The sequence below is a fragment of the Oxyura jamaicensis genome, chromosome 5 (genome assembly GCF_011077185.1).
Source record: "Oxyura jamaicensis isolate SHBP4307 breed ruddy duck chromosome 5, BPBGC_Ojam_1.0, whole genome shotgun sequence".
Lineage (NCBI taxonomy): Eukaryota > Metazoa > Chordata > Aves > Anseriformes > Anatidae > Oxyura > Oxyura jamaicensis.
This window is the reverse complement of record NC_048897.1, coordinates 3,374,076-3,384,600: the sequence shown is the minus strand read 5'-3', so window position 1 is coordinate 3,384,600 and position 10,525 is coordinate 3,374,076. Positions and strand designations below refer to the sequence as shown.

The 10,525-nt window shown below is 53.5% G+C and overlaps 1 protein-coding gene across 2 annotated transcripts in view; it reads left to right on the top strand.

Moving 5' to 3' along the window:
- The first annotated feature begins 2,295 nt into the window (after window positions 1-2,295).
- CD82 (CD82 molecule) overlaps window positions 2,296-10,525 on the top strand; it is a 35,157-nt gene continuing 26,927 nt past the window's right edge. The window contains exon 1 of one of the 2 annotated variants that reach the window (XM_035328144.1): window positions 2,296-2,375. The gene's annotated coding sequence lies outside the window, so the exon portion shown is untranslated. Of the gene's footprint in view, window positions 2,376-3,391; window positions 3,525-10,525 lie in introns of those variants that run through there. The other variant, XM_035328143.1, reaches the window with a different exon arrangement.

Below are 10,525 nucleotides of genomic sequence, written 5' to 3'. Positions count from 1 at the left end.
AGCTCACCCGTTTTCTCAGAAGCCATAAAACTCAGAATTGTTAGGAATAATTAGTCCTGAAATAGAACAGGGTACTTTAAAATCGTACCTTTTGGTAAACATGTTTTTCCCTAAGGTGAGCTAAAATAGTCTCCACTTGCCTCAAGTGCCAGCAACCACTGCACTTTTGTTGCTGCTCACTCTAATCATTATTTTGTTTTTGCATATAATTAATCCACATCCTAGTTTTGCTAATAAAAGCACAGCTTTGGGCAAATAAAAGGGGTGGATTCCACTTACGGTGCCACGAAAGCACTTCTGCCAACATTAGGCTTGACAAAAGCTATAATCTTCAACCATGCTTTGCAGTCCAGCTCTTATTTTACCCTGTGCTATTAAACAGACACTAACTGTGGATTGTAGGTTGTTTGGTCTTTTTTTTTTTTCTTTTTCTTTTTGTACAGTGCACATCACTGTATCTGCCTAGTCTCTCAGTATTTTGACCCTGTTGGCACAGAAATCCTTCCCCTCTGAGATCAACAGTAATATGAGGCCAATTCAAAGACTTTTTTTAAAAGGAAATAAATCTGGAAACATTATGGATTCGCATATGTGTTCCTCTGCTCTCCTTAATGCCACGTATTTGTCTGGGGCTGCCTAACAGTGGCTGCAGCGTAAGGACAGCTGGTTCAGCAACTGCTGCAACGGTGAAGGCACAAACCCAGGGCTCGTTTCCTGCTCTGGTGTCTGTCACGTCGGGCAGCAACCTGTGCCAGCTGAGCCTCGGCCCCCTTCTTCTCAGACAGCCTCTGACAGCAGAGAACAGCCACTTGAGCTCCTCTGCGCTGAGCTTGCTGCAGGACACCAGCCCTGAGACCTCCCATTCCCGCTGCACAGGGAGCTGCCGAGCATGGCCTGTGTGTGCACTGCTGGGGACTTGCTTGCTTGCAGCCCACTGTCCCAGCATCGTTCCTTCCCAGCCAGGCATGGTTCTACCAGCAAAGAAGGGTCTGTAGCTCCCTCAGCACCGTACACAGGCACCTGTGCAGGGCCTGTGTTTTACATTGCAAAGCAGAAGGGCTCTGAGGGCTGAGCAGCTCCTCACAACACACAGCAAGGCTGCAGCCAGCTCTAAAGGTGCAGCGAAGCCAGCTGTGTGGGGCATTGGTAATGTTCTGTGCGGGCATTAGGATTCCCCTGTGTGAAGGCACCTCCTGTACGAATGAAACAGGCTGCATCCCAGGGACCTGGGCTGAGCAAAGCCTTCCCCTGCTTACTCGCAGAATAGGCCATCGCTTCATTGGATAAAGAGATTAATTCATTCAAAAAAAGAAAGGATTCATCTGACAGGGAATGGTTGTTTGGTTTGAAATGAAAATGACCCAAGGGAAAAGCAGATTGCTTGGCTGAGTGACCTCTGGGCTGGTGTCTAGCTGCCTTCGAAATGGCATTCGGTCTTCGGCATTACACACCACATAATGGTGGGTTTCTCCATTCCGTGTGTTTTCTTACAAGCACTTTGGTCTAATCACTAGCTGAGACTCCAGCCTACTGTGTATATTGTAAAAGATGCTGTTTATACTTGGGCTTTTAGTTTGCCATCTGTGCACAGCTCAGCTGCAACATCTCTGCAGAGCTGTTTCTGCACCGTTGCCAACTCCCTGTTGCAAACCCTCAGAAGAGCATGATTCACATCGGACTTCCCAGCAAAATTCAAGCTCTTTGCGAGCTATCTTTTAAAAAATCCATCCCCTCTTCTCAGAAAACTCAGTGATACACACTTAACGCTTTTCTACAGCCTCACTGGTTCATATCTGAGCAGCACTGAAGCATAACCAGCTATACATGCAGTCACTGATGCATACATACCTCCACGCTGCTGTTCCTAACATGTATCCTATTCTCAAAGCCATTGACACAAATTCATTTGGGCACTGGAGCTGCTGGCACACAAGCAATCCATTTGCGCTGCGCCTTGTAATCTCTTTTTATTTTAAAATCAACGCCTTTTAAAAGAAAAGCCTTTCCGCTAATCCTCAGGGGCAATACTGTGAGCCTAGACTCCCTTCCTCAAAGTAGGACGCTCACAAGAAACAAGCTACATGCTCAGAATGCACAGGCTTGGATACTTGGATCAGACACCTGAGAAAGGCTACATACAAGGACACACAGATGGATGCAGCTTCACTTGCTCCCACAGACCCCCCCACACCTTTATACGTAAGCTTACGACTAGCATGAGCCTGACCAGGTGCTTAAATTAAGGACAAAGCCTATTAAAGAGAGAGAGGGGAGAAAAAGCCCCCTCAATGTGCTGTTTGAGCATAGGGGTAGTTTTACTCAAGGTTAACTCTGCTCAGGAGATGCTGGGATGCTGCCACCTTCCAGAAGGAGAGGTAGGAATGCAGCCCCAAGGACTGGCTCTAAATGCGCTTCCAGATACCGCCCTAACAATTCTGACACAAAATGCACCCTCAGCTTAGGCTAACAACTGTCCTTACAACTCTCCTTAGTGAGAGAAAGGAGCCTGAGCAAGGCCAGGTTTATGAGACGCTTTGCAGGCCAGGACTAGCCTGGTATTGCTGAGGACAGCTGCAGAAATGGGGGTGCCGAGACCGCGTGAACCTCCAAAACCCCAGTGCGGTGTGAGTCACCCCTTTCACTTCCACCTCGTCCTCTCCCTTCTGCTCCAGCACCTGCACACCGAGCACCTTCCCTGGCCAGCCCACAACACAGCTGCAGCCCTCAGTTTCGCTCTGCTGGCCCGCGGTGCCCCACTGCTGGCACAGAGGTGGCACGGCGGCGGTGGGCGCCCCTGCAAGGTGCGTGAAGGAGACAAGGGGCCTGTGTTTGCCCGTTGCGTGGCCACAGCTTCAGGTGCTGCTCCTCGGAAGGGTGACGGACTTCCCAACCTTCCCTTGCCGTAGGTTTGGCATGGCTGGTGTGGTTTTACTGCCTTTTGGATGAGGATTTAAAGAGGACCGTGGTATTATTGCTGCTAGATGGCCACGTCACTGTGATTTTTATTTGTTGGGCTGAGGCAGGATCGCGGTGGGCTAGTTATTCCGACACCACGAACAAAGACCCCGTGCTGTGAGCTCGGCGCCTGCCGCACAGAAGCGGTAAGCCGGGGAAACAACGCAGCGACAGCGGGCAGCAGAGCCAAGAGCCACCCCAGCACCTCCCCGTCCCGGCTGGGGCAAGAAGCAGGCTGACAGGGGCTGAGTGCGGCTTGGACGGGGAACGACGCGGCCCTGTTGGTGTTTACAGGGCTCGCCAGGGCAGCAAAATGCCCCGTCGTTAGCGGGTTGTGGGGCTCGCACCCACTCGGTGAAGGGCCTCGGCCTTCGCCTGGCACATGGGCGGGCAGGAGCCCGGGGGGCGGCGGGCAGGGGGGGCCCGCCCCGGGGCCGGCTGAGCGCAGCCGCCGGCTCCGCCCCGCGGGGCAGGGAGCCCGGCCGGGGACACGGCGCTGGAGGGAGGCAGAGAAGGAAGGGAGGAAGGAGGCAGCGCAGCGCCCAGCACAGCACCGCCGAGCCCGGCAGGTAGGTGCGCGGGGCGGCCCGGCCCGGCGGGGGGCGAGGGCTGCGGCCCCTCCGCGGGGCTCCGTGCCCGGCCGAGCCCCCCCCGTCCCCCGGGGGCTTTCCTCGGGGCAGGGCCGGGCACGGGCTTCCCGGGGCTTCCCGAGCTGGGCCTGGCCGGGAGCGGTGTGGCCGGGGGTAGCCGCGAGGGGCCGTGTGTGCTGCGGAGCGTGGCAGCCCCGCTGGGTGTGCTTTCACTAAAATGGAGCTCTCGGTACAAAAAAAAACCTGCCCTGGAACCGAAATGTTGGCTTCTGCCTTCCTGAACTGTGAGAGCTCGCTCGGGGTGAAGCGCTCCCGGGTCTTGGACCGGCTCTGGTGTTTCCATCTCCTGCGTGAGCTCAGAGCTTGAAACTTGTGCTGGAGAAAACCCTGCTGGGCTCTGGTGCTCGCTGGCTGTCCGGGAAGCGTGGAGCAGGGGCGTGTGGCCAGGGTCCCGCAGTCTGAACGCCTGTCCCAGTGCCACAAATCCTGCTCCGAATGCCCAGACCCACAGAGGGACACCCGGTGCGAGGAGCCGTCCCAGCTGCTTACCTGCGTGCGACACACATTAAGTGTGTGTGTCGGGGGGGTCATATGAAATTCATCTGGCTCTAGCTAAGGAAAGGTTTTACCTTGCTCCTTTACCCTGTCCTTGTCTCACAGCACAAAGGTCCCCTGGGGCCCTCTGGGGCTGCAAGCATCCATCAAGCAGAAGTTTGATTTGGAAAGGCACCTGTGGAAGTTTTTCAGACCTGGTAACCCCATGCTCCGTGGTGCTTTCCAACCCAAGCCATAGCTCTGGTCTTCGGTGTCTGGTGGGACGGTAGGAAGCACCCAGCGGGGGTAAAGGCTGCTGCAAGGACCTCAGGCACTGATGGTCCGGGACCTGTTACAGGAAATCCAAAGTGATAGCGTGAGGTGGAGCATGTCCTGTGCTATACGAGGTAGTCAGTATTGCTCTGCTTGAGTGGTGCCTGAGGCATGGCAGCTGCTGCAGTCGTTACCTCAGAAGCTCTGTCTTCTCCTGGCTTGGATGTTGACCCAAAGAGAGTCTAAAACGAAGGAATGGTGAAGAATTACAGGCCGTTTCTTGGCATGGAAGAAAAATAACCCTGGAAGCGAGGCCAGCAGTTCCTGGATGAGCAGCGAGCTGTGGCAGAGCCCGTTTGCTGCCCAGCTCCATGCTCTGCTGAAAGTTCCCTGGATTATCAGGGCTGAGAAATGCCGAGGTGGTTAATGGCTGACTCGCACCTCGGCGGGGTGATAAGTGAAGCGCCGGGAACTGCCTGCTGGAGATTGCTTAAATCATTGCTCGCACGCGCTGACAGATTCAGAGCTAGCGAATTTCCTGGAAGACGGATGAGGCATTGCTGTGGGCAGCTCTGCAGGAGGGACTGGTCTGCGGGTGATAGCAGAGGAAGGGAATAAAACCCAAGCTTGTTGAGAGGGATGGGGACCAGGGCCATGCTCCGGTGGGGTCTTGTCTCTGTAATTGAGCATGCACACAGCAGAGCCAGGGAAGCTGGGCTGCTCAGTGCTCATTAAGGTAAATACAGGGGAAAGGAGGGAAGGAAACTAAGCCAAAGGCAGGCTTTCTCCTGTGGGAAGAGGGACGCGCGTGGGCTGTCTGGTTCTAGTTCTTTTCTCTCCTTGGTGGGGCTCCAGAACTGGGACACCACCAATTAAAAGGGAGTCAAATCAAAGCGTGGTGCGTGTACTCGATTTCTGACACTGCTGCGGAGGTAAGTGGCCTGCCTGTCTTTAAGGAGCTCAGCAGCTCTGCTGTGCCATCGGGAGTGTTGTGAAGAGCAAATACCACTAGTCCTTTGCCTAAGGACACTGCTGGGCTGCTGTTTTAGCTTCCCTGCTGCGCAGCCTTGAGCAAACAGGTGCGTAACAAAGGGCCTTTTACTCATTACTGCAAAGTTGTTGCCCAGCTGCAACAGACTGCTGATCTCTTACAGTACGATGATAATCCCGTGGCCACATGTACCGGAGAAATGCTGAGCTGGAAAGAGCTATACACGTTAGGACATCCAGCAGCCCAGAGATTTGAAGTTATATAATGCAGAGTTCGCCTCCTGGGCAAAAATAATCCCACTGAAGTCAGGGGGAAGGGTCTCCTGAGCAAGCAAAGGGAAGGTTGAGACTTGAGGGGAGCAGCTGTGCACCTTCCTGCAGCTTGCATACATCCTCCTTGTCCCTGTGGCTGCCCAGTAGTGGCCCTGGAGGTGATTTGGGAAAGGGGAGGGAGAGCAGTAGTGCACTGTAAGGTAGTCCTGCCTGCTGGGAGCAAAGGAGCCTGTTTCTCAGGCTTGCCCTAAAGAAGGGGTTTGTGGTCACTGGATACGGCTGTGTCCTCTCCCAGCACAAAGGCTGCTGCTGTCGTCCCATAATATAAGCATATGTAAATCCCGAGCACCCGGAGCCAACCTGTCTCCTGTGATGGATGAGTAGCAATTTGGTTGGAAGTCAGTTGTGAAGCCTAACTTAACGGAGGAGCTCTCCTGCTGCATAAAATGGCTGAATGCTGCCTTTCAGACACTCACGTTAGTCCTTTCCAGGACATTCCTGTAGCTTTTATAGCATTTCAGTTTCTGGGTTGCTAGGTACTCTAGTCTTAGGCAAAAATATCCACGTTAGGAATGTTTTATCCCCTACCTCATTTATTTATTTTTTTCTGATTTCTCCCTGGTCCAGCAACTGACTTAGCATTGCTTGGAACACGAGGGCTCTGCAACGTGTGAGCAGAAATTGAATGTGGAGGGGATTTTCTGTTCTCAGTGATGTCAGTATCGAGTATGTACGGGGACTTTGGTCCCTGGAGCTGATATGCCTGCGTTTGAAGCAGGTCACGGGATCTGCTCTGCTCATCTCCGTCCCGCTTGTGATCAAGCAATCTGTAGGCTCCTCTCCGCGTCAGAGGGTGCTGTGCTGGCAGGACGCCGTCCCTAATGCTGTGGTTAGAGCTTCCCATTGTGTCTGAGGCTCCTTTCGTGCTGGCAGGGTGGCGCAACCGGGGCACCCTGAGTGCCGTGGAGCTGGTCATGTGTCGGCGTGGACTGGGTCGCAGGCTGTGAATCAGTCATGAGTGGCTGTGCTGGAGCAGCCTCAGCTTCCCAGCGTGATTTACTGAGCAGGCTGTCTCTTGTCCTCTCTTCTGCTGGCTTTGATCGCTGAGCTGGGCCCCTCTTTGTACAGGAGCATGGATCCAGAATGCTGACAGGCTGAGGAACGGGGCAGGTCAGCACGGCTCGGTTCCTCCCTGCTGTTGCCTTGAGTTTTGCACTGACCAAGCAGAGCCAGCAACTGCTTTACAGCATTCACACCATGCTCAAAGGGCAGGCAGTAATTTTGATTGTGCTCATTTCTGAAGTCTCTCTGGGAAAAACCAACCAGACAGAAAGGGACTGCCTTGAGGTACCTTCCCAACACCTGAAGAAGCCGCTGAGCTCTTTGCATTCAGGCTCCTTTCTAATGCAGGCTTTGCAGAGATACTGCATGTGGAATAACTAAAGAGCCCTCCGAGCTGTGCAGTAAATCTGTGTATTCCCTCAGGAAGCTCTTTTAATTAGAGAAGATTTCTGCTCAAAGGCTGTTGTGCAGAACAGCTCGCCGAACCAGCAGCTGCCTGCAGACCGTGGTGCTGAGGAGAAGCCCTGGTGGTGGAGCACGTGAAGCAAGGTGATGATGGCACAGCCTTCCTCCTCCTGCTCCTGCGAGGCTCTGCTGCTCCTCTCCAGGAGCTGGGGCTTCCCGGAGCCACTGAGAAGAGGAAGAGGGGGGGTCTGCTCCTGCCTGCCCTAGGGACCCGGCACGTCAGAGCTTCCTCTTGCCCACTCCTCCCTGGGGCGAGGTGCTTTGACTCACAGCTTCCTGGAGTGGAGCTTCGGGGACTGAAACACTGCTGCCGAAAGTACCTGGGGATTTCTGTGTGTTGAAAGTGGCATCAAACTGGCTGCTGCCTTGGCACAAGAGGCTATTTCAAGGGAGGGCTATTTCGAGGAACAGCAAGCGGCTTTAATGCCCGAGACCTCACAAGCTCCTTTGATACCCCGGTTCTGTTTGTGGTTTCAGAGGCTGGTCGTTGCTACGTTCATTCCCAGCTGGTCGTGTCGCAGCTTTGGAGCCTCCAGGGGAGGCTAGCCTGGGTTGTCACAGCAGTGGTTTGCACTCGATCGTGTTGTAAAGCGATCAGCCTAAATCAGAACTGCTTCATGTCAGGTCCAGATAGATGGGAAGCCTCCCATCCAGCCCAGCTGGCGGCTACGAGCAAGACCTCACGGACTGTATGCAACTAGATGCTGTGCACCCGGTGTTGCCCATGGGAACCTGAACAGTTGTTCCATGTTTGCTCAGAAAAGAGAGGACTTTTGCCATGGGGTGTTTGCTGTCAGGAGAAACAGCCTGCAGAGAGGTGACCGTGTGCTTGCCCAGCATCTTGCTGGAGAGCTCCAGCTGCCTGGGCTGCGGTCCTGCAGTGGGGTCATTCCCCTCCTGGCTAAGGAGGGGACCACTTGTTGTGACTTGGTGTTGTTACTAAGTTTGGCTTGATAAATATCGCAGAATTAACGTGAAGTGGAGATGTTTGCCTTCAGGGAGTGAGCTGTGGGGGAAAGAATGCGAAATGATGGGACAGAAAAAATAAATAACTGTCTTCAGTTCTATTAAAAAGTAATGTTGACCTGAATCATAGTTTAATGATTAAAGACAAAAAAGAGCCTTGATTTTATTTATTTTTTTTTCCCTCCCCTCAAAAGTGGGATCGTTTATCTTTGAGACTGAGTTGATACTTGTGAATTCACTGGTTATTCTGGATGAAAGTTCGTTCATTTTTTTTTTTTTTTAATAATATTTCCAAACTGTTATTTTCCATCTCTTCTAGCTCTGTTCCATCAAATAGTCTTCCAAAATATCTGTGCTCTGAATTTAGAAAAGGAGACCCTTTCTAGCAAGCCCCAGAGGCCACCCAGCCTCCCCTGGTTCTGGTTCAGCCAGCCCGTGTTGCAGGCTGCTGCCAGCAGAGCACCGTGCGTAAATCCCCCAGGACAGCAGGGAGGCCCCTCCTTTTCCCAGAACAGACCCAGCTCTCGGAGCCTTGCTGTCTATTTTAACTGCCAAATTCCTGGGGAACTTATCCCATATGTCTGCTCCTCTTGGCTAGAGGCAGCCCTGTCCATAGCCTATGCGTGCAATGCTTTGGAGAGTGGATTATTTTTTTTTTAATCTTTTTTAATCTTGGTGTTTGGTGGAGGAGTGATCCTAACTGCAGGTGGCAGGTCTGAAACTGAGTAATGTTCTCACGTGGCTCCAGATAAGCCTGCCGTGACCGCCTGCCTGGTAACCCAGCGCCAAGCCAGGGAGCAAAACACCTGTGTGCACCTTTGCGTGCAGTGCCCTCTGCCTCTGCTTCCAGGCCCACCTCCGTCAGAGTGAAACTGAAAGCCTTGGAGCCTCTCTTCTAGCTGGTCGAGCCTCGTCCAGAGGCAGTCTGTGTCTGCCGCTACTCCTTGTTGTGGCATTTCACTCCATGAAAGGCTCAGGCTAGGAATGAAGCTGCTGCGCTGCATCCTCTGTAATGGCTTGTGCTGTTATTCCTGCTGCTTTCAGTGCTGCCCTTTGCTGTGAAATGCTTCTTTCTGTTCCAGCTTGGAGCGAGGAGACAAATCGGCAAAGGTGGAGGGGAAAAGCGCTAGACAGCGCTGCAGTACGTCCTGGAGACTGCAGGAGCTCCTGCTGGGACCAGCAAGGAGCTGCTTCCCAGCAGCATCCTCAGAGCAGCCGGATCAGCGAGCGGTTTGGCTGTTGTGGCCGGGTGCTGCCAGTTATGAATCTGAAACAGGGATCTTGGAAGGAGGGGGGGGGGGAATGTGGTTGCAGGTGGATATTTTTTATTAGAAGGGAACAACTCAAAACATCTGTGCTCTAAACTCTCGCACTTCGGGGCTTTTCTTGCCCTTTGCCCTCTCTGAACCCTTGTTTTGGAAGGAAGGTCTGCTTGAGACAAGAAGGGTCTCTCCAGCTTGAGCTTTTTTTAATAGCACTGCCTTTCCCTTTTCATTCATGCCCGCTGGTAGAGTCAAGCAGTGTCTGCGGCCTGAAACTCAGGATGTTGCAAAATGTTTGTCCTCCAGCTGTGACAGCACTGCTCCGTGGGGTGTAGGTCAGGGTCTGTCGATGTGGCTTTGGGGCAGCCTGACAGGGATGCCAGGGCATCTGGCGGGCAGCCCCGGCCATTTTCAGCCCCTGCTGAGGACGAATGGTTGTTACAGATGTCCAGCTATGGTCTTCTGCGCTGCGTTCGTGCGCAACAGTGCCAATGTCCCCAGTATCCCAGCATGAGTGCAGGGAGGTTGAGCAGCTGTAGGCATACAGGCAGCTGGTATACGAGGAAGGTGCCGCAATTAGCAGATGGTGTATTTGTCAAAAACAAGGTTCCTGAGATCACAAATAGCAAGGAGCTGTTTTTCTGGGAACAAACCAGAAGATGCATCCCTTTGTGGGCTGAGGCACTGCTGTGCCTGTGGGACTTGTGCCACTTGGCAGCCGTGCTGGACCTGCCGTAGTCCTGCAGCTCTGCGTGGTCTGCGGGGCTGAAGGGTTAACGCTGCGGGTTCTTGGGATCAGCGCCTTGTTGTCAGCAGAGGATCTGATGCAAAGCATGTGATATGATTAGACTAATAGCCTGTCTCATCCATGTCGGAGAAAGCTGACTGAAGTCTAAAGCTCCACAAATCATTCAGAGTAACAAGCCAGAGGGAGGACTCTCCTGTTGGCTCTGCGGTGGTTTACTTGTTGTTGTTCTTCCTTTCTGCCGCTGCGAGATCACGTGGATGGGCCCTAGGGGGGGACTCCTGGTGCCAGGAGGTGTGCAGCCCCCTGGGGAGCTGGCTGTGCCCAGCATCGTGGGACCTGCACGCTCTGGAGAGCGCTCAGTTAACCTGGCAGGGCATCCGTGTTCCTCCCGAGGCTCTGGCCCGGGA